This window comes from Curcuma longa, chromosome 4, assembly GCF_044706935.1.
Source record: "Curcuma longa cultivar G26 ecotype Majalengka, Jawa Barat chromosome 4, ITB_CL_G26_1.1, whole genome shotgun sequence".
NCBI lineage: Eukaryota > Viridiplantae > Streptophyta > Magnoliopsida > Zingiberales > Zingiberaceae > Curcuma > Curcuma longa.
Window position 1 is genome coordinate 5,290,830 of NC_133864.1, and position 19,070 is coordinate 5,309,899.

A 19,070-nucleotide genomic window follows, 5' to 3' on the forward strand; every position below is an offset into this window, starting at 1 on the left:
CAAAGTATTCATTTCAATAAAAGATAAAATTCGTCACCTCAACAGCAATTGACCTCACGACTATTTATGAGGAGGTAAATCAAAATATTATAATTAGCCACTACGAAAGAAGATATTGGAGCTTTTAGATACCACTATAAAATATTTATGGTGATTTGTTTTTTCGTCTATTGGCATTTGGCCAAAGATGAGAAACAAAATAAATTAAAAGATCAAAAAAATAAATTAAATAGAACAGTATAAATTATTATTTATTTATTTAAATTGATCGAAGGGAAATAAATAAATGATAAACTAATTATAAAAATAAAAGGAAAAGAAAACAGAAATCTCACTAAAGACTATTTTTGTTGGAGAGGATGAATTACTAGAGTTGATAGTGGTCGGTTGGAAAGCAACAAAATGAAAAAAAAAAAAAAAGTTGCTACTCTTTAGAAGAGAAAGAAAAAAAAACTGTGCTAGAGAATGAGATTATGAGAAAAGAAAAATAACATTGGAAGGAGATGAAGAAGAAGCCGAAGCATATAGGTTTGCGTGTGAAATGATAGAAGTGAGGTTGTATATATGCCTCCGAGGTATAGTTAAATTGATTATGATAGAACAAAATTGCAAAAGAGGATAAAAATTCGAATCTCGATGAAATCCCACAAGCTATATATAATTAATTTTCTATATTCCATATAGTCTTTCTATTATAGTATATTATATTATATTATATATATATATAATTTTATTACTGAATAAATTATATCCTTATAGATTTATTATTGAATAAATTATAAATTTAGTCTCTGTAAATTAAATGTTGAATGGATCAAAAGATAGAATAAAAGAATTAATTAATAAGAGAGTTAAGATTAATAAATTTAACGGGTTAAAGATGGAATAGTCTATGTTAAAAAAGTTAAGATAAATAAATTTAAAAATTAACTTTAATAAAAAATAGAATTATCTCATATTAAAATTTTAAATCGAATGAATTAATTTACATTAAACTATATTATTAACATTACAAAAATATTATAAATCTAAAATAATTTTAAAATTAAGGGTTTCTTTAAAAATAAATATCAAAGAATCGTGAGCCGATTATGGATTGAACCCTCGAACAAGTCATATATCAAATGTTTATAATTAAATTTAGAGTTTCTAAATGTTTGTTGAAGATGAAGAAAGCCAATTAAGTAAATAATCTTAAATGATTTAAGTCGTTAAGGTTTATGAATAGAAATTAAAAAGAGTTCATGAAGAGTGTTCATGAACAAATAATATAGATAAATAAAATTTATAAATATGTTCATTAAAAAATATCTTATCAATTTATAATTAAATTTATAAATAACTAAATAAATTTATAATATCAAAATTTACTAATTAAATATATATTTTTTATACTCTTACGGATAGAATACAATGATAAAGCATTTAGAAGATCAATAAAAGATTAGAGTTCAAATCTCAAATAAAACAAATATTTTGAAAATTGATTTTTTGAATGTCCACAAGCTATGTTATATATATATATATATATATATATATATATATATATATATATATATATATTTATTAAGAACTAAATCCATTTAAAAAAAATTAACTTGAATAATTATTTTAGCAACTTGATCAATTTCATATCTAGTTTAGTTTATCAAACAAACTTAATATAGTTAACTCATTCATCCTAATTAGCAACACTTTAATACTCTACTCAACTAATCTCGATGATTAAGTCCTCTTCAACAAAACTCATACAAGTGGAGGTAAACTTCGCTATTTTTGTATCTTCTTTCCACTTATACATGTTAAGATGAAACAAGCATAACATGATTGGATATACACAGTATATGAATATGACGTTTGAATAATTAATAATACTGGATGTCATATTAGAAGCAACTTAACTTTTTAAATTTATTTGATACGTGGAATGTGGAGTTGAACCGTCCATTAAAAAAAAATAATCAGATAAATTAAATATTTGATATAAATAAAAAAATTAATATACTGTGTACTAGTATTTTTTTATTAAAAAAGATGGTCCATAATTTAAATACGACAAATACTAGGTCCCAACAAGCTTGAATCCAGCTAAAGTCCACGTCGGCAATGCCCGAAACGGAAAAAGTTAGCGTGCCCGCTGTTGCCAGTGACGCCACTTCCCTACCCGAAACGAAATCCGACGAGGATTCCATAAACACCGGACACAAAATCTCGCGGGTAGTCAATCGCCACGTATGAACTCTAGCACTACGATTGGCGCGATCGACGGGTGGGCCCACCTCAATATTCAGGATCAGCTGGTGATTTGGACTTTCGGTTTCACTGGGTTAAGAATCACAAGCGGGTTCGCAGCCCCTCGACGTTACCGATGACGTGGTGAGATCTGAGCCGTTGGATGATGCCCAGCGGCGAGGCGTGGAGGTTGTCGAACATCATAATTGAGATTAATTGGCCGACGCATGGCGCATACACACCGCCCTGTGGTGCAATTAGATGCAGATAGATCGAAGTGGGACCGGCCGATTAAGGATTTTGAGTAAGGTAAAGTATTGGGCATTTTAAAACGGTTAACGAAGATTTGATTATTAAATTCGACGGTACACGTTTCGTCTTCTGGCTTGACGTTTCGTAACCCTCCAGCAGAGAATGGCTTCGCGGCGGCGAGGACTCCTCTGCATCTCTCTTGTCCTCCTCGCCGTCGCCTCCTCATCCTGGGAAGAATCCATGGGCGGCTCGATCCTACTATCCGGCGGTGGGGAAAGGGAGGACGATGAGCCATTTGAGTACCCGCGAGACGGGCTGAGCTGCCCCTCCCCGGACCACTCACTCTACAACTTGCCGGTGATCGGGATCGTCAGCCACCCCTGGAGACGGCGCCTCCGGGAGGATGAGCAACTCCTCAGGTAACTCCAACATTCCTGCCTCCTACGTCAAGTTCGTCGAGTCCGCGGGCGCTCGCGTCATCCCTCTCATCTACAACGAGCCCGAAGAGACTCTTCTTGAGGTAGGCAATTCCTCTTTTATTTTACTTCCTATTTTTATATCGAATCGAATGAACTATTCTGAAGCTTAAGTGACTGTATATTATTTTTTTTCTGCAGAAGCTGAATTTGGTCAATGGCGTATGTTCACCGGCGGATGGGCGAAGGAAGGACTGTACTATGAAACGATTAAAAAGGGTTTCCAGGTATTCTTGTTAATGTTAATCAGTGTGCAAATTTACGTCTCTTTGTTTGTAGATTGCCTATTATTTGTTTGATAGAGGCGCAATAGACTGTTGTCTTGTTTTTCAATTTAATTTTGACCATAGTTTAAAGCATATTCATCTGCTCAACCACTCAATTTGATCACAGTAGTGTGAAGATACAAAAAGTCACAGACTCACTTGCATAAATGCATTGATCCGTAAACTAATCCTGTAATATATACTGTTCCATTTTGTGACAGATTGCTCTGGAGAGAAATGAGGCAGGAGAACATCTTCCCTTGTTTGCAATTTGTTTAGGGTTTGAACTTCTAAGCATGATTATCAGCAAGGTGAAATGCTAAATCTCTTTGGGTTTCTCCATCAATATGGAAAATGTGCTTGTTTCTCTCTTGTGCATTACTTGATTATAATCTTTGATAGGAATGTGGATTTTCTCATTAATCCTTTTGAGAAATTTATTATGTTAACTTAGTGTTTACATCATGCAAGCCATTATTTCACTGTCTTGTTAGCTGATCCATTGTAAATTACAGAATATGAAAATTTTCCCCTGTATGCATAGTATTTGTGATAATGTTTTGCACCTTACTTTCTAGGTAGACATTAGCTTGGTTACTTCAGCCTGCTTCTTAATCATACTGCTGCTTTACTCATAATTGGCTCCAACATGAGGCCTTTTCCTAAGTTGAAGAAGTTACCACTGAAAGGATTATATCGCCATCAAATACTTTTTCTTTTTTGGTTTCCTTAATTCCCGTGTATTAATAACCCATGATGGGGTTTCTGTTCCCAAATGGTAGTTTATGATCATTTAAGATTATGGTCTTATGGCTGACAGTGAATATATTCAAATGTTTGCACAAAAGTGTCTTCTGTGATTGGTCTTAAATAATACACCAATAACACAGAAGATAATCTGGATTTTCTTATGTGTGCATGGTCTCATGAACTCTTTTTGTTTGCTTAATTTACTACTAGTTCAATCGACTAGTAATATTAGTTTATCCATTTGATTTATTCACAATAAAGGAGTCTGTGTTTAGTGTCTTTTTTATATTTACATGGAAGGTATCAATGAACTTTCTTCTGTATTTCATGTTCTCTCATGATTCTTGCAGATTGCTAGTTCAATACACCATTCAACAATTGTGCCTTAGAATCTTTATTTAGCATCACTATTGCATCAATTTAGCTTTGATCTTTCGATTACAAGATTTCTTCTGCATTTGTCTTTTTCTAAAGCTCCTTAGCTAATAAAGTGCCTTTGCTATGATGCATACACATATAAGCCAATTGGGACTATGATGCATACACATATGCCTATTGGAAGAAATTTTATTTACAACACAACAATCAAATTAGTGTTGATTTTAATTTGTGAATTAATGGCATTTGACTTATAAGAATTCGTACACTTTCTATGATCACTGTAGGACTGTGATATATTAGAGAAGTTTCGTGGAGAAAATCAAGCATCTGCTCTTTATTTCCAAGATTATACAGATGCTCAAAGATTTGTATTTGAGCGGTACGTGGATTACTCTTTTTATAATTTGTTAATTGTATGACAAGAAGATAAAAAATAAAATATAAGATCACCTGATTTAGTGTGCATGTAATGTTAGAGGTGAAATTTTTTGGTGCTGCTTTTTCTTCTGCCTCCTTTTATGCTTTCTTTGGTTTAGAGAGTGCTTTGCTTTCACTAACCTCATGTGAAATGCCCATTCATTGTTGTGTGGTACTTGTGCTATTCTCTACAGTAACTATACTTTTGGGTTTTCTGAGAGACATAAAGATAGTTTGTTATATAATGACTATAATAATAGTACTAAATAAAAATTACTATGCAGTATTTTCCGCTAATGGATGTTTGGTTTTTTCCTGTCTTGGATCATTTAAGAAGACATAATCATGGGGTTTAATATCTTATCACAAGTTCATCACAAAATCTTTAAGTTCTGGCAACAAGAGTCCTGCAACAGCAAATGATTACAAAATAGGTTTTCTTATTAGTTTCATTCAAAATGATTGCAGGCAATCACATTGCATTGCTGAGTTATCGTTTCCATCCGCGTGAGGCGACTAAATGGTATCAACTTTTGTTGTCTCAGTTCTGGAAACATTTCAGACTTTAAACATGAACCAGTCAACTTAAATATTAATCATGGTTAAACAAGCCTCTAGTATGGTGGACTCCAGTTTCAAACTATTTTTTGGTGTCATTGTACATATTTTTCATTGCCATCCTTAATACTGAAGGTGGAAAATCCTACTAATATATTTATGAGATGTATTAGAACACTTATACTTGTTTCTATTCTTTAGCTATTTAGTCAATGGATCAATAAAATTGTATGTAGAATTATGCACACAACCCTGATTTCCTAGCTTTAATTCTACAGATTCCCAACTGAGTTACTGAGGAAATTAAGCACAGAGTGCCTTGCCATGCAAAATCATAAAGTACGTTAATTTAAACTATATGATCTTTATTCTCTTTTTCTAAGAATGGTCATTTTCTCTAAATTCTTTTTTAGGATCTTCGAAAAAAAAGGTATATTCCTGTACTTTTAGTATGCCATATGATTTTATCGTATTTGAAATGTTCAGACTCATTACACTGTTTCAGGAACTCATTATACTGTTTCAGGAACTTTCTTTCTACCAATTTGATATCTCCATATCGATAATCTCACTACGTATTGCTTTTCTGTACCACCATAAAGTTACATACATGGGCTGATCACTCCATTTTTGCAGCCTAACATTTCTTTTTGTGTTGAACTCTTGCAATTATTGGAAGTTCTGTATGCCGCCAAAAATATTTCAAGGTAATGCTGCACTCTCAAGCTTTTTCAGGAATTCTGACAACATCGAAGGATGAAAACGGTAAGGTACTACAAGGTGTAACATATTTGACATCTACGCCAATACATATTGATTCCTTATAATGACCTTTTGTCCTTTTTACTTTTTACAAGTTTAGGTTTACGTTTCAACCGTTCAAGATTATAACTATCCTGTAACTGGCTTCCAGTGGCATCCGGAGGTAATCATAATCACCACCCCAATTTTCTTCACATCATCAACAAACAGTTTCTATCCCAATGTATTGCTTTTTAGAATCAAACTTCTGCTTCTGATTCTTGTAATTACTCTTCAATATTATAGATTGAGGCAAAACATTGAGTCATCTTTCTTCCTTCATATATCATAAAACCTTAGCACAGGAAACAGATCGCAAAGTAGTTAACAGATTATGAGTTTAATTAAACATTTGGATCACTGCAGAAAAATGCTTTTGCGTGGGGATTGCCAATGATTCCCCATGGTGAGGATGCAGTGCGTGTAACTCAACATGTTGCCAACTACTTCATCAGGTTGTTCTCATTGATTCTTCACTGTTTCATTCTCTATTATTCTAAGCGTTCAGCATGTCGATTTTCTGGGTCTATCAAGTGTTCTAAAACTAGATGTGTCTATTTGCAGTGAAGCAAGGAAATCCTCAAACAGACCTCATGCTGATAAAGTCCTGGACAATCTCATCTACAATTACAGTCCCACCTATTGTGGGAGAGCAGGGTGAGTTCACATTGTTGGAAAATTAAGAAGGAAAATAATAGGAGGTAGACAATAGACAAAGGGATTATACAATATTTTTTCAATGCATTCATTCATCAACACAACATATTTATAAGCTACTTACATAACTCAAACAAACCACTAACTCCATAAACATACCCTACTAACTCAACTAATGCAAACACATTGAACATAGACATTTTTATTTTAACCATTACTACTACTAATTACCACATCATCAACCCATTAACTCCATCATTAATTTTGGATCAATTATCAATACTCCCTCTTGATATAAAATTACAAATACCTAAGAGTAATCTAAAATAAATAAACTTATCTTTTGGAAGTGACTTTGTCAAGATATCCACCACTTGTTCATGTGTGTTGTATTACTTTATCTCAATTTCTTTATTTGCAATTAAGTCTCGAATGAAGTGTAGACGAATATTAATATGTTTAGTTCTCGTATGGAAGGATGAATTTTTTATCATTGCAATTGTTGCCTTGTTATCACAAAAAATATTAATTGCATCTTTTTGTTGTTGGGGAAGATCTGCAAGTACTCTTTTAACTTAAACTGCTTGACATGCCGCTGAAGTTGATGTTACATATTCTGCTTCTGAAGAGGATAGACTTGTAGTAGCTTGCTTCTTTAAACTCCATGAAATTGCTCCTGACCCAAGATTGAAAACACTAGTTGAGGTGCTCTTTCGATCATCCACTGAACTTGCCTAATCACTATCAATGAATCCACAAAGATCGAATTTTGAAACTTTAGTATACCAAATCCCATAATCCATGGTTCCAACAATATAACGTAAAATTCTTTTAGTTGCTCCAAAATGATGCTTTATAGGATTTTGCATGAATTTGAAAATTACACCAATAGAGAAAATAATATCTGATTTAGTATGAGTTAAATAAATTAAACCTCCTACCAAGCTTCTAAAATATTTTGCATTAGCTTTCTCTAAACAATATTTTAATTCTAACTTTTCATTTATATTCATGGGCATAGTAGCTAGATTACAATTGAGTAAGTTGAATCTTTTAAAAGATTTGTTGTATATTTTCTTTGCGAGATAAAAATTTCATCAACTCCTTGTTTTACTTCAAAACTAAGAAAATAATGTAGTAATCACATATCTGACATTTCAAATTTCTTCATCATATTAGACTTAAATTCAGTCAAAAGAGAATTAGACAAGCTCATATATATTATGTCATCAATATAAAGACAAGCAATAATATAATCATCACTACTTTGTTTCTTCACATAAAAAGTGGACTCATTTTTACTTTTTGTGAAATCATTTTGTCGAAAGTACCTATCAATCTTGTTATACCATGCCTTTGGGGCTTGTTTTAACCCATAGAATGTTTTTTTTCAACTTGTACACCTTTGCCTCTTTGTTTTCAATTATAAAATATTCATGTTGAATTACATAGACTTCTTCTTGCGAGTCTCCATTTAGAAATACAGATTTAACATCAAATTGATAAATAGGCCAATGCAATTGTGCAGCTAATGCTAAGATAATTCTCACAATTTTAAATCTAACAACTGGAGAAAAAGTTTTTTCGAAATCAATACTTTGTTGTTGCGAATATCCTTTTGCAACAAGTCTAACTTTGTATTTCTGAATGGTTCTATCGGGATGATATTTTGTTTTAAACATCCATTTGAGACCAATTACATTCTTGCCTTCAAGTAGATCCACCATCTTCCATGTTTTATTTTTATTGATTGTCAATAGCTTTTCTTTCATTGCATTTCACCATTTTTTCTTTATTACCGCTTCTTCAAAAATTGTAGGATCTGTAACAAATAGAGCAAATTGATTTAATTCATAAATTTCTCTTAAGGATCTAATCTTTATTGGAGGTGTTTCATCAAAAGATTCTTGTAGAGACGATGAGCTATTGCTTCTTGAATTTGATGGTGTGGAAGATGATAATCTTAAAGGAGATGATTCAACACCTTCAGTTGTTGGAGTTCTGTTCTCTATTGAGATATGAACTCGAATCTCTGCACCTTGTGTATTACAATTCCAGTTTGAATCTTCATCAAAATCTACATCTTTTCTTATAATTAATTTGTCACTAAGAGGATTATATAACCGATATGCTTTGGATTGGTTGCAATATCCGACAAAAATATATTTTCAGATTTCTTCTCAAGTTTATGATGAAATTGATGATTTATCAAAACATATTCAATACATCCAAAATTTTTAAAGTGGTTTACCGATGATTTTCTATCTCGCTATGCTTCATATTGTGTTTGATTTAAGACAACTCTTGTTGAAGAAATATTCAGCAAGTAGACTGATGTGACCACTACTTCAGTCTAGAAAAGATTTGGAAGCCGTCTTATATTCAGTAAACTTCTAGCCATTTCTATAACTGTTCGATTTTTCCGTTCGGCTACACCATTTTGCTTCGGTGTATAAGGTGTTGTCAACTCTCGGTGAATACGATGTTCTTCACAAAAAAGATTAAATTTTTTAGATAAAAACTCATATGCTCGATCTGAATAAAGAGCCTTTATTAAACACCCCTTTTGATTTTTCTCAAACGTCTTGAATTTTTTAAATTTTCAAAAGTTTCTCTAGAAAATAAACCCAACTCATTCGACTAAAATCATCAGTAAATATCAAAAAGTATTTACTCCCTCCAAGCGATGTATTTTTCATAGGCCCATCATATAAATCAGCATGAATTAATTCAAAGCAATCAGAAGCTCTCCATGATTGTCCAATTGGAAAAAACTTCCTTATTTCCATAAACACATGATTCACATAAATCAAGAGCATTAATTTGTGGTAACCTAAGACCATACCTCAAGTGCCACATCTTGGTTTCATTATCTTCAGTAGCAATAAGAGTTTGATTTCCCACATTAGAGATATTAAATGGAAATATTTTATTTTCTTTCATTTGCACATTAATAATAGACTGACCTGAATTTTTATGAGTAATAACACAAGCTTCATTATTAAATAAAATTGCATATCCATCCATCATCAATTGTCCAACACTTAACAAACTATGTGCTAAATAAGGAATAAAATAAACATTGTAAAACAATTTCACTTTACTATTGCTAGTCTCCACAACAATAATGCTTTTACAGTTGACTTGTATTTGTTTATTATCTCCAAGTGTTACTAGCATCTTCTGTGATTCATCAAGTTCTTTTAAATAATGACTTATTGTCAGTCTTGTAGTTTGAACATCTACTATCCAAAAATCAAATATCATTTTGAACTTCATTAAAATTAGAATGAACTATAAATAACTTACTTTCTTTATTTTCCTTTTGCACATAATTTGCTTGTGAGCCAATTCTGTAATTTACCTTTATATGTCCAAATCTTTTGCAATCATAACACTGAACAGAATTTTTATTTCATTTTTTATCCTTGTTGAATTGTCTCTCTTGTCTATCAAAATGACTTCTTGTTTGCCATGTCCTCTACCACAAAAACTCCTCGTCGACGACCCTTGTTTGCGAAGTCTTCCTTTTTTTCTATCTTCCCATTCACTTAAGATGCTTGAAATGTCTTTTCTTTGTTTTTCTTAATTGATCTATTTCGCCTTGCCTCATGAGTTTGCAAAGAATCTAGTAGTTCATCAAAAGAGAAAATCGAAAGATCATTAGTTTCCTCGATCACAGTTACTATGTAATCATATTTAGCAGTCAAACTTCATAAAACTTTTGAAACAATAATTGCATTAGTGATGTTTTCTCTGTGATATCTCATTTGACTGACAATCGAAATTACTCTAGATAAAAATTTTTGTAAAGTTTCATTATTATTCATATGCAATGTCTTAAACTCACTTCTAGAGTTTGGTGTTTGATTGTTATCACTCTAGAGGAGCCTTGGAATTTTTTCTGTAATATTTCCCATGCTTTTTTGGAAAATGAGGCAGTTGCAAATCTGGAGAAAATAATCTCATGTACTGCTAGTCAAAAAATGAATAATGTTTTTGAATCTTTCTTTTTATTCTCCTTTAATCGACTTTTATCAACATCTTCGTCGTCAAACCCAAAGATCTTGAGATCTAAATAGTGTCTTCATTTGATACTTTAAAATTCGTAGCACTCTGATTTGAATATGAGGATAGAGGTTGAGAAACTTTATTGATTGCCATTGCAAGTAAACTAGAGCACTCCAAACTTGGTGCTCTGATATCACTATTAAAAAAATTAAAAAGGAATATAATAAAGGTAGATAGACAAAGGGATTACATATTATTGTTTTTCTAATACCTTCATTTATCAACACATAACATATTTATAATCTACTTACATAACTCAAACAAATTACTAACTCCATAAATATATCCCACTAATTCAACTAATGTAAATACATTGAACATATATATTTTTTACTTCAACCATTACTACAACTAATTACCACATCATCAATCTATTAACTTCATTATTAATTTTGAATTAATTATCAACATACATATCATTATCCTGTTCTCCCTTGAGAATTTTGCTGTCCTTTTCACTCGCTCACATATACAGCTCATCTCCTGTCGCAGGAGAGGAATCAGAGGACACGATGAAGTCCACATCTTCAACTATCCTGGCTGAACGCCAAGCTCCCAACGAACTGGTAAATAAATGCTTGTGAATATTGATTTGTTTTTAAAAGTTTGTAGAAAGTATATACATCTTCAAAATAATCCTACAATGCTCGCTGGAAGTTGGTGGCAGATTTGAAGTGTCTGGAGCCCGCCGCAGAGGAACAGCCGAAGAAAACAACTATCAAAACAATAACGACTAAGAAGGAAGGAAGGAAGCAAGAAAGAAGAAGAAGGTAAATCAATGTATATGAAAAATGCATGAACATGAATAGGATGCATTAGCCAATAGCCACACAAACCATGCCGATGCCATCGTCTCGCTTTCTCGGCGAAAGAGATGGATTGAAGCGTGAGGGACACTTTTGTCGTGTTGCTACCTGCAAGGGGCCAGGCCGGGCCGGGTCTCGCCGCCTTGCCTTGTAGCATATTCCACGGCACGTGCGACGTTCGTCTGCTCCACGTGGACGTAGTGGTCCAATAGAATTAGCCGACATGCATTCCAATTCCGGTCCGGAGGTCAATTTTGTCATCTAATGTTTTTTTTTATCTAATTGAAAAAAAGAAGTAAAATAAAATAAAATGAGTCAATTAAGAAGGCTAATGAGTTGGACTTATCAACCTAAATGGATGAGGAAGTCAAATAGTTGTCTCGATAGACTAGCCAAAATGGTTAGGTTGGTTGTGAATAAATCGATGATCACCCACTCATTGGTTCAAAGATTCTATTTGATCAAATAATTGGTGGCATAATGATTGATTGAATCATATTTCTGGCCAAATCGATATGAAAAGCTTGATATTTGCTTTATGTGCCACCCAATTAATTAACTAGTTGATGGAGTGCTTGGCATACGTGATAAGTGTTGTGGCTAAAGCCATAGCCTTTTGCCTTTCCTTCACGGTGATCACATTGGCTCATCTCCAATGCTTTTCCTCCTCATAATGCAAACTTTTGTGTCGTAAAGTTGAGAGTCGATGGAGATGGGCACACACACACCACACCATCTTTATCACTTTAACTTAGCTTAAGATTTTGTTTCTTATCTTTAGTCGTAAAAAATGACCCTCGATTGAACAACTATTATTAGTTTGGTCCTAAGTTTTTGAATCAACCATTCATCCTTTCAATAGATCTACATATTTTACACATTTTTGTCGGTAACTTACTTTTATATATACCTTTTATCATCCATTAATAATCATAGTTGGTCACAAGTTAGGTCTCACATCTCTTTTAATGCATTAATACTCAAATCACAATGCTAACAAAGATCGATGATGTCCTAACTAACTAATTCACTAATTATTATTAGGATTATGTTAATCAGCTGGTTTAACACCTTTCCCTTCCCTTAGTGGAGGTTGCTTATCCTTATGACTTAATGATTGATGAGTTTGAAAGGCATGTTAAATAAATAAATAAAGAAATTGTAGGGCACTTATCACATGATCATTGGTTAATACCTTTCTTAGACAAACGTCTAAATGAATTAATAGAATATTGTATTTATTAAGCTTCTTGTGTGTTTTTTACCAAACACCTTGGGAAAATCTTCTATTTTTTTAGTAAATTTAAATTAGTAAATGATATATTTGTAATTGCGTATCAAAAAAAAATCATATCAGTCTATATCAAATAGTTATAATAGGCAGCACGTTTTTTTGATTCTTTTATGGTGCTGAAGTTGATTTAGAATTATATCTTTTTTTTTCTTTTTAAATATATTTCAGTGATGTGTCAATTTCAGTTTGGAGGAATGTCAACGCATTATTTTGAATCTAATTCGATTTCATTTTCCATCTATTTTATGCCTTCCCACTTTAAAATTAAAACTATTTTTTTTAAAAAAATAAATTTTATTTCATGACGTGGTCAAATCATATCAAAGTAGACTAAGAAGACTCGTTAACTTAATCACGTCGTTAATAACGATTATAGTCGACGTGGTCAATTTTGGCCGCGCGGCGTGGCCTGGCCGCCGCCGGCGACGGTCACCAAATCTGAGACCGCGGAGTTGGAATTCGACCGGTCGGTCCATTATTTTAAACCGGGCCAAACCAACGTGCGTTATTTGGAATTTATTTATTATTTATTATTTTGGCACCCAGAATTTGCCAAGCTGGCGGGGGCTCCAAAAGACGTGTGGCCACCTACGCCACGTTCTCCTCCGGGCGACGAGCGGGACCGGTTTTGGAGGAGAGAGAAAGGGCGAGTCGGGTATGGCTGCGGGTGCGTTTGGAACCGCGTGATTCCAGCTCACCTCCGCCGACCTTATCCTGTTTCCTCGCACCCACCCGCTCTCCTATACACTTATCCGTTTTCCATCCCTCGCCTTAACTTTTTCCCTTCGCGTCCCTTCCCCTCCCTTCCGTCTTCGACTCCGCCACAGCTGCGATCCAAAGCGAGCGCCGTTTCCGTCTTGATCTTCTCCTCGTTCTTCGTCTGCGATTCGTTTCTTCGACGGATTATTATAAGCTTTGCTAATTGGTTTCTGTCCTTGCATTGGTTGCCGGTAAGGATTCTTGTTATTCGATCGATCGAGTGTGGGGTTGATTTTGATTTGGGGTGTCTTGTTCTTTAGGAAAGATGATGTCGAGATCGTACACGAACCTTCTGGATCTGGCGTCGGGAAACTTCGCGGCGTTGGGGCTGGGCGGGGAGCGGGCGGGGCGGCGGATGCCGCGGGTGATGACGGTGCCGGGGACGCTGGCGGACCTGCAGGAGGAGGAGGAGCGGGCCAGCAGCGTGGCGTCGGACGTGCAGTCGTCGCCGCCGCAGGAGCGGATCATCATCGTGGCGAACCAGTTGCCGGTGCGCGCCCGGCGGCGGCTGGATGGACGCGGGTGGTCCTTCGGGTGGGATGATGACTCGCTGCTGCTCCAGCTCAAGGACGGGCTGCCGGAGGACATGGAGGTGCTCTATGTCGGCTCGCTGAGAGTCGACGTGGAGGCGCATGAGCAGGAAGACGTCGCGCAGACGCTGCTTGAGCGGTTCAAGTGCGTGCCTGCGTTCCTGCCGCCGGATCTCCATGACCGGTTCTACCAGGGTTTCTGCAAGGCCAACATCTGGCCGCTTTTCCACTACATGCTCCCGTTCTCCGCCGACCACGGAGGCGCCGGTGGCCGTCGGTTTGACCGTGGTCTTTGGGAGTCCTACGTGCTCGCCAATAAGTACTTCTCCCAGAAGGTCATCGAGGTGATCAACCCCGAGGATGACTACGTGTGGATCCATGACTACCATCTGATGGCTCTCCCCACCTTCCTCCGCCGCCGCTTCAATCGCCTCCGCATGGGCTTCTTCCTCCACATCCCCTTCCCTTCTTCCGAGATCTACCGCACCTTCCCCGTACGCGAGGAGATCCTCAAAGCCCTCCTCAATTGCGACCTCATTGGCTTCCACACATTCGACTACGCCCGCCACTTCCTTTCCTGCTGCAGTCGCATGCTCGGCCTCGAGTACCAGTCCAAGCGCGGCTACATCGGCCTCGAATACTTTGGCCGCACCGTAGGCATCAAGATCATGCCCGTCGGCATCCACATGGGTCAGCTTAACTCCGTGCTTCGCCTCCCGGACATGGAGTGGCGGGTCAACGAGCTCCACCAGCAGTTTCAAGGCAAGACCGTCCTCCTTGGCATCGACGACATGGACATCTTCAAGGGGATCAACCTCAAGCTTCTCGCGTTTGAGCACATGCTTAAGGTCCATCCCAAGTGGCAGGGTCGGGCTGTCCTAGTCCAGATAGCCAATCCAGCGAGGGGCCATGGAAGGGACCTCAATGAGGTCGAGAGTGAGATCGAGGAGAGCCGCGACAGAATCAATAGTGCCTTCAGCACCGACGGTTACACCCCAGTCATCTTCATCGATCGCATTGTGTCTGTCGTAGAGCGGATTGCTTACTACACTATTGCAGAATGTGTTGTGGTTACAGCAGTCAGGGACGGGATGAACCTCATACCCTATGAGTATATTGTATGCAAGCAGGGGATACCCAAGGGTGAAGGTGTCAAGCCTGATAGCCCAAAGAAGAGTATGCTGGTGGTCTCGGAGTTCATCGGTTGTTCACCTTCATTGAGCGGTGCCATTCGTGTGAATCCGTGGAACATAGAGACTACAGGTGAAGCAATGAATGAAGCCATATCTATCTCTGATGGGGAGAAGGAACTGAGGCATGAGAAGCATTATCGATATGTCAGCACACATGATGTTGCCTATTGGTCAAGAAGTTTCATGCAAGATTTGGAGAGGTCTTGCAAGGACCATTTCAGGAGAAATTGTTGGGGAATCGGCTTAGGATTTGGATTCCGAGTGGTGGCACTCGATCCTAACTTTAGGAAGCTTCACATTGATGGGATTGTCTCTGCTTATGAGAAGGCTGAGAGTAGGGCTATCTTGCTGGATTATGATGGAACATTGGTGCCACAGACATCTCTCAACAAAAAGCCCACCGCAGAGGTTATCAGGATCATCAAAACTCTATGCGCAGACAAGAAAAATGTTGTGTTTATTGTTAGCGGGAGAGGGCGTGAAGGTTTGGAGGAGTGGTTTACGCCTTGCGAAAATCTCGGACTCGCAGCAGAACATGGTTATTTCATTAGGTATGATTCTTCTACTTGCTTTTCTTCTGCAATATTTGTTGGGCAAAATGTGTGAATTAGCTCCACAGACAGCAATGTCTTACTATATATGATATGTTGTTGAATACATATGGTTGTAGTTTTTCTACATTTGTTTTGTGAATAGAGTTTTATTAGGATTTAGCTTTCCCAGTAACTTATGTTGCATTGAAAAAGAAGAATGGATAGACATATAGCAAAAAAAACGCTGTCAAATATTCTGGGATTAGCAAATCTGATTAATTCGAATAGTTGTTATTGTGTATATCTTAGAAGAGAGCTGAATCTTCCATTTGTGAATCATCAGTGAATTAGATCAAGAGAACAAATATGATGGCTTGGTTTTTAATTTGCAGGTGGAAGAGAGACCAAGAATGGGCTCCTGCCCCAACCACAGCATCGATTTTGAATGGATGCAAATTGTTGAACCCGTTATGAAATTGTATACAGAGTCCACGGATGGATCTTATATAGAAAATGAAAAAAGAGTGCCTTGGTTTGGCATCATCAAGATGCAGACCCTGGCTTTGGCTCTGCTCAGTCTAAGGAAATGCTCGATCATCTCGAAAGTGTACTTGCAAATGAACCAGTATCAGTGAAGAGTGGTCAATTCATTGTGGAAGTTAAACCTCAGGCATGCTTTCCTTTTTTTGGTGTATTATTGTTATGTTTTTTTGAATGCCACAATCTGAATAGCTTGTCTCGTATGGGGGCATATAAGTCCTATTGCAGTTATGAAGTTAGAACTAGTACTGGCTATGATGAAACTCTTGTCCAGTTAAAGATCTTGTCTTGTTACAGTCTAACTTGCTCTTCTTGCTTTTACAGGGAGTCAGCAAAGGTCTAGTTGTAGAGAAGATTCTATCCTCAATGATGGAGAATGGCAGACAAGCTGATTTCGTGTTATGCATTGGTGATGATAGGTCCGACGAGGACATGTTCGAAGACGTCGCGAGCATAGTTTCGAAGAATCTAGTTGCTCGTCACTCGTCGATATTCGGCTGCACTGTGGGGCAGAAGCCAAGCAAGGCGAAGTATTATCTGGACGACATAACAGATGTCATAAGCATGCTTGGAGCACTTGCAGATGCCTCAGAGGACTCACCCTCCTCCCCTGATGCCTTGGACGAGCCATCCTCCTCTCCCAATGCCTCAGACAAGCCTCCACTGTCTCTCGAGTTCTGATTCATTCTTAAGTCGAAACGCAATGGATGGATCATCCGCTCTAACAGCATGCTTTTGGTCAACCAACACCGATAAACCGATAATTCTTTTTATGGTTCTCATCCATTGTGGATACTTCGAGCAAAGTTTCAGTCATGAAGTAGAACTGTCGAGAGAAGCCATCTGCTTGTTCCTACAAAATTTTTTTGGTGGTTTATATCTTATACATCTTTAAGTAGTTTAATGTCACTGATAAAAGAAGATTGTCTCTGCCAAAGATCAAATTCCTTTCAATCTTTTACAATAAAATTTCTGATGTTGTAGTTTAATTTCAATATACATCATCAGTTGTCATTGCACTTGAGATTGCATTCTTTTTCACTTGAGGTTGCATAAATATTACTTGCAACTTGTCAGATGTATTTATTATTTATTTTGAAAAAAAAATGAATTTTATATATGGATGATTGGATGAATGCTAGATTACTGAAATCTGAATTGTTTAAACGAATCATTTCAATTGCAAAAAATAATGCTATAATCTCTACTCCCCTAAAAAGTTAAATTTATAAAAATAACTTTTTAATTTTATTTAGGATTAAAAAAATTTCTTTTTCATGAAATAAAATAATTATACCCATAAATTTTAATTTATAAAATATAATTTTATGGTTTTAATAATGTAAAAAAATCTAGATTTTAAACGCCCTGAGAACAATTTAAGAATAAACGATGTTTTCAAAAAAACAGAAAGACCTTTTTGATTTTTACCTAAAATTTAAGGAAGATTTAATATTAAAAATTATTAGATAATAATGTTTTAAAAAAAAGGGGTTGGGGGTTTTTTTAATAAAGAGGGGAAAAAAGTAATTGCAACCTTAAAAATACCTGAAAATTTGAAAAAAAAGCAATTAAACAATAAATAATTCCCCCCTAAAAACCAAGTAAAATAATTATAATTTTAGATTTTATTTAGAAGTTAGTAAACTCATTAAAGATACAACAACAACAATCAAATTTTTATCTATTATATGAGATGAGATCGATTTACGTTATTAGATTTTATCCCTTATTATATCGTCCTTTATACTTGGATATACTTTATCTCATTTATAATTGTTAATCAAGTTTTTATATTCATCATCTGTACTTAAATAAATTTTATCTTATTTTATAATTGCTAATTAAATTTTTTTTTATCTTCCGTCTTCCATTTTAAACGTGTCTCTCAAAATTTTTTCTCAATAGATGCAATTTTGACTTTCTCTCTAACTCTCATTTATTATTTTATCGATCATCACATGTCCACACATTTATCTTAACATCTTCATCTTTACAACTCTTATCTTCTACTCATATGATCAAATCATAGCCTAACATTCAGTATTATATAACATAATAGGTCTAACTATCATTTTATAAAAATTTTCTTTAAGTTTTAAAAGTATTTTATGATCCCATAAAATATTGGAAGCTCTTCTCCATTTCAAAACTCATCAAAGATCAAAGAATTAATTCTAAATTTAAATAACAGAAGAGAACAAAATGTTAATTTGAAACAATTCAAAAAGAGAAGAAAATCTCATATTAGTTAAATTACTTTAATATTAGTTAAACATTACCAATTTTAGTTACCTCCAATTGTAATATTATTAGCCTGGCCATCTAAATTTTATATAAAATTCAACATATAAGGAAATAATAAATTAAAAATTTGGAAAAAGAGGAAATTAATGATTTGAAGTAAAAGGAAAGAAGTGATTGCAATTTTAAATTTTAAAGAGAGGTAAATGATAAAATGTAAACTTGACATGTAATAATTAATTAAAAGAGAAAATTAAAACGAAATTAAGTAGTTCTAGAAGAAAGTGAATTAAAGATTAAATTAAATTAA

At 35.3% G+C, this 19,070-nt stretch overlaps 2 pseudogenes; both read left to right on the forward strand.

Moving 5' to 3' along the window:
* The first annotated feature begins 2,646 nt into the window (after positions 1–2,646).
* Positions 2,647–7,254, forward strand: LOC141827337 (gamma-glutamyl hydrolase 2-like; annotated as a pseudogene).
* Positions 7,255–13,774: 6,520 nt separating this feature from the next.
* On the forward strand, positions 13,775–17,280 carry LOC141827335 (putative alpha,alpha-trehalose-phosphate synthase [UDP-forming] 7; annotated as a pseudogene).
* Positions 17,281–19,070: the final 1,790 nt, after the last annotated feature.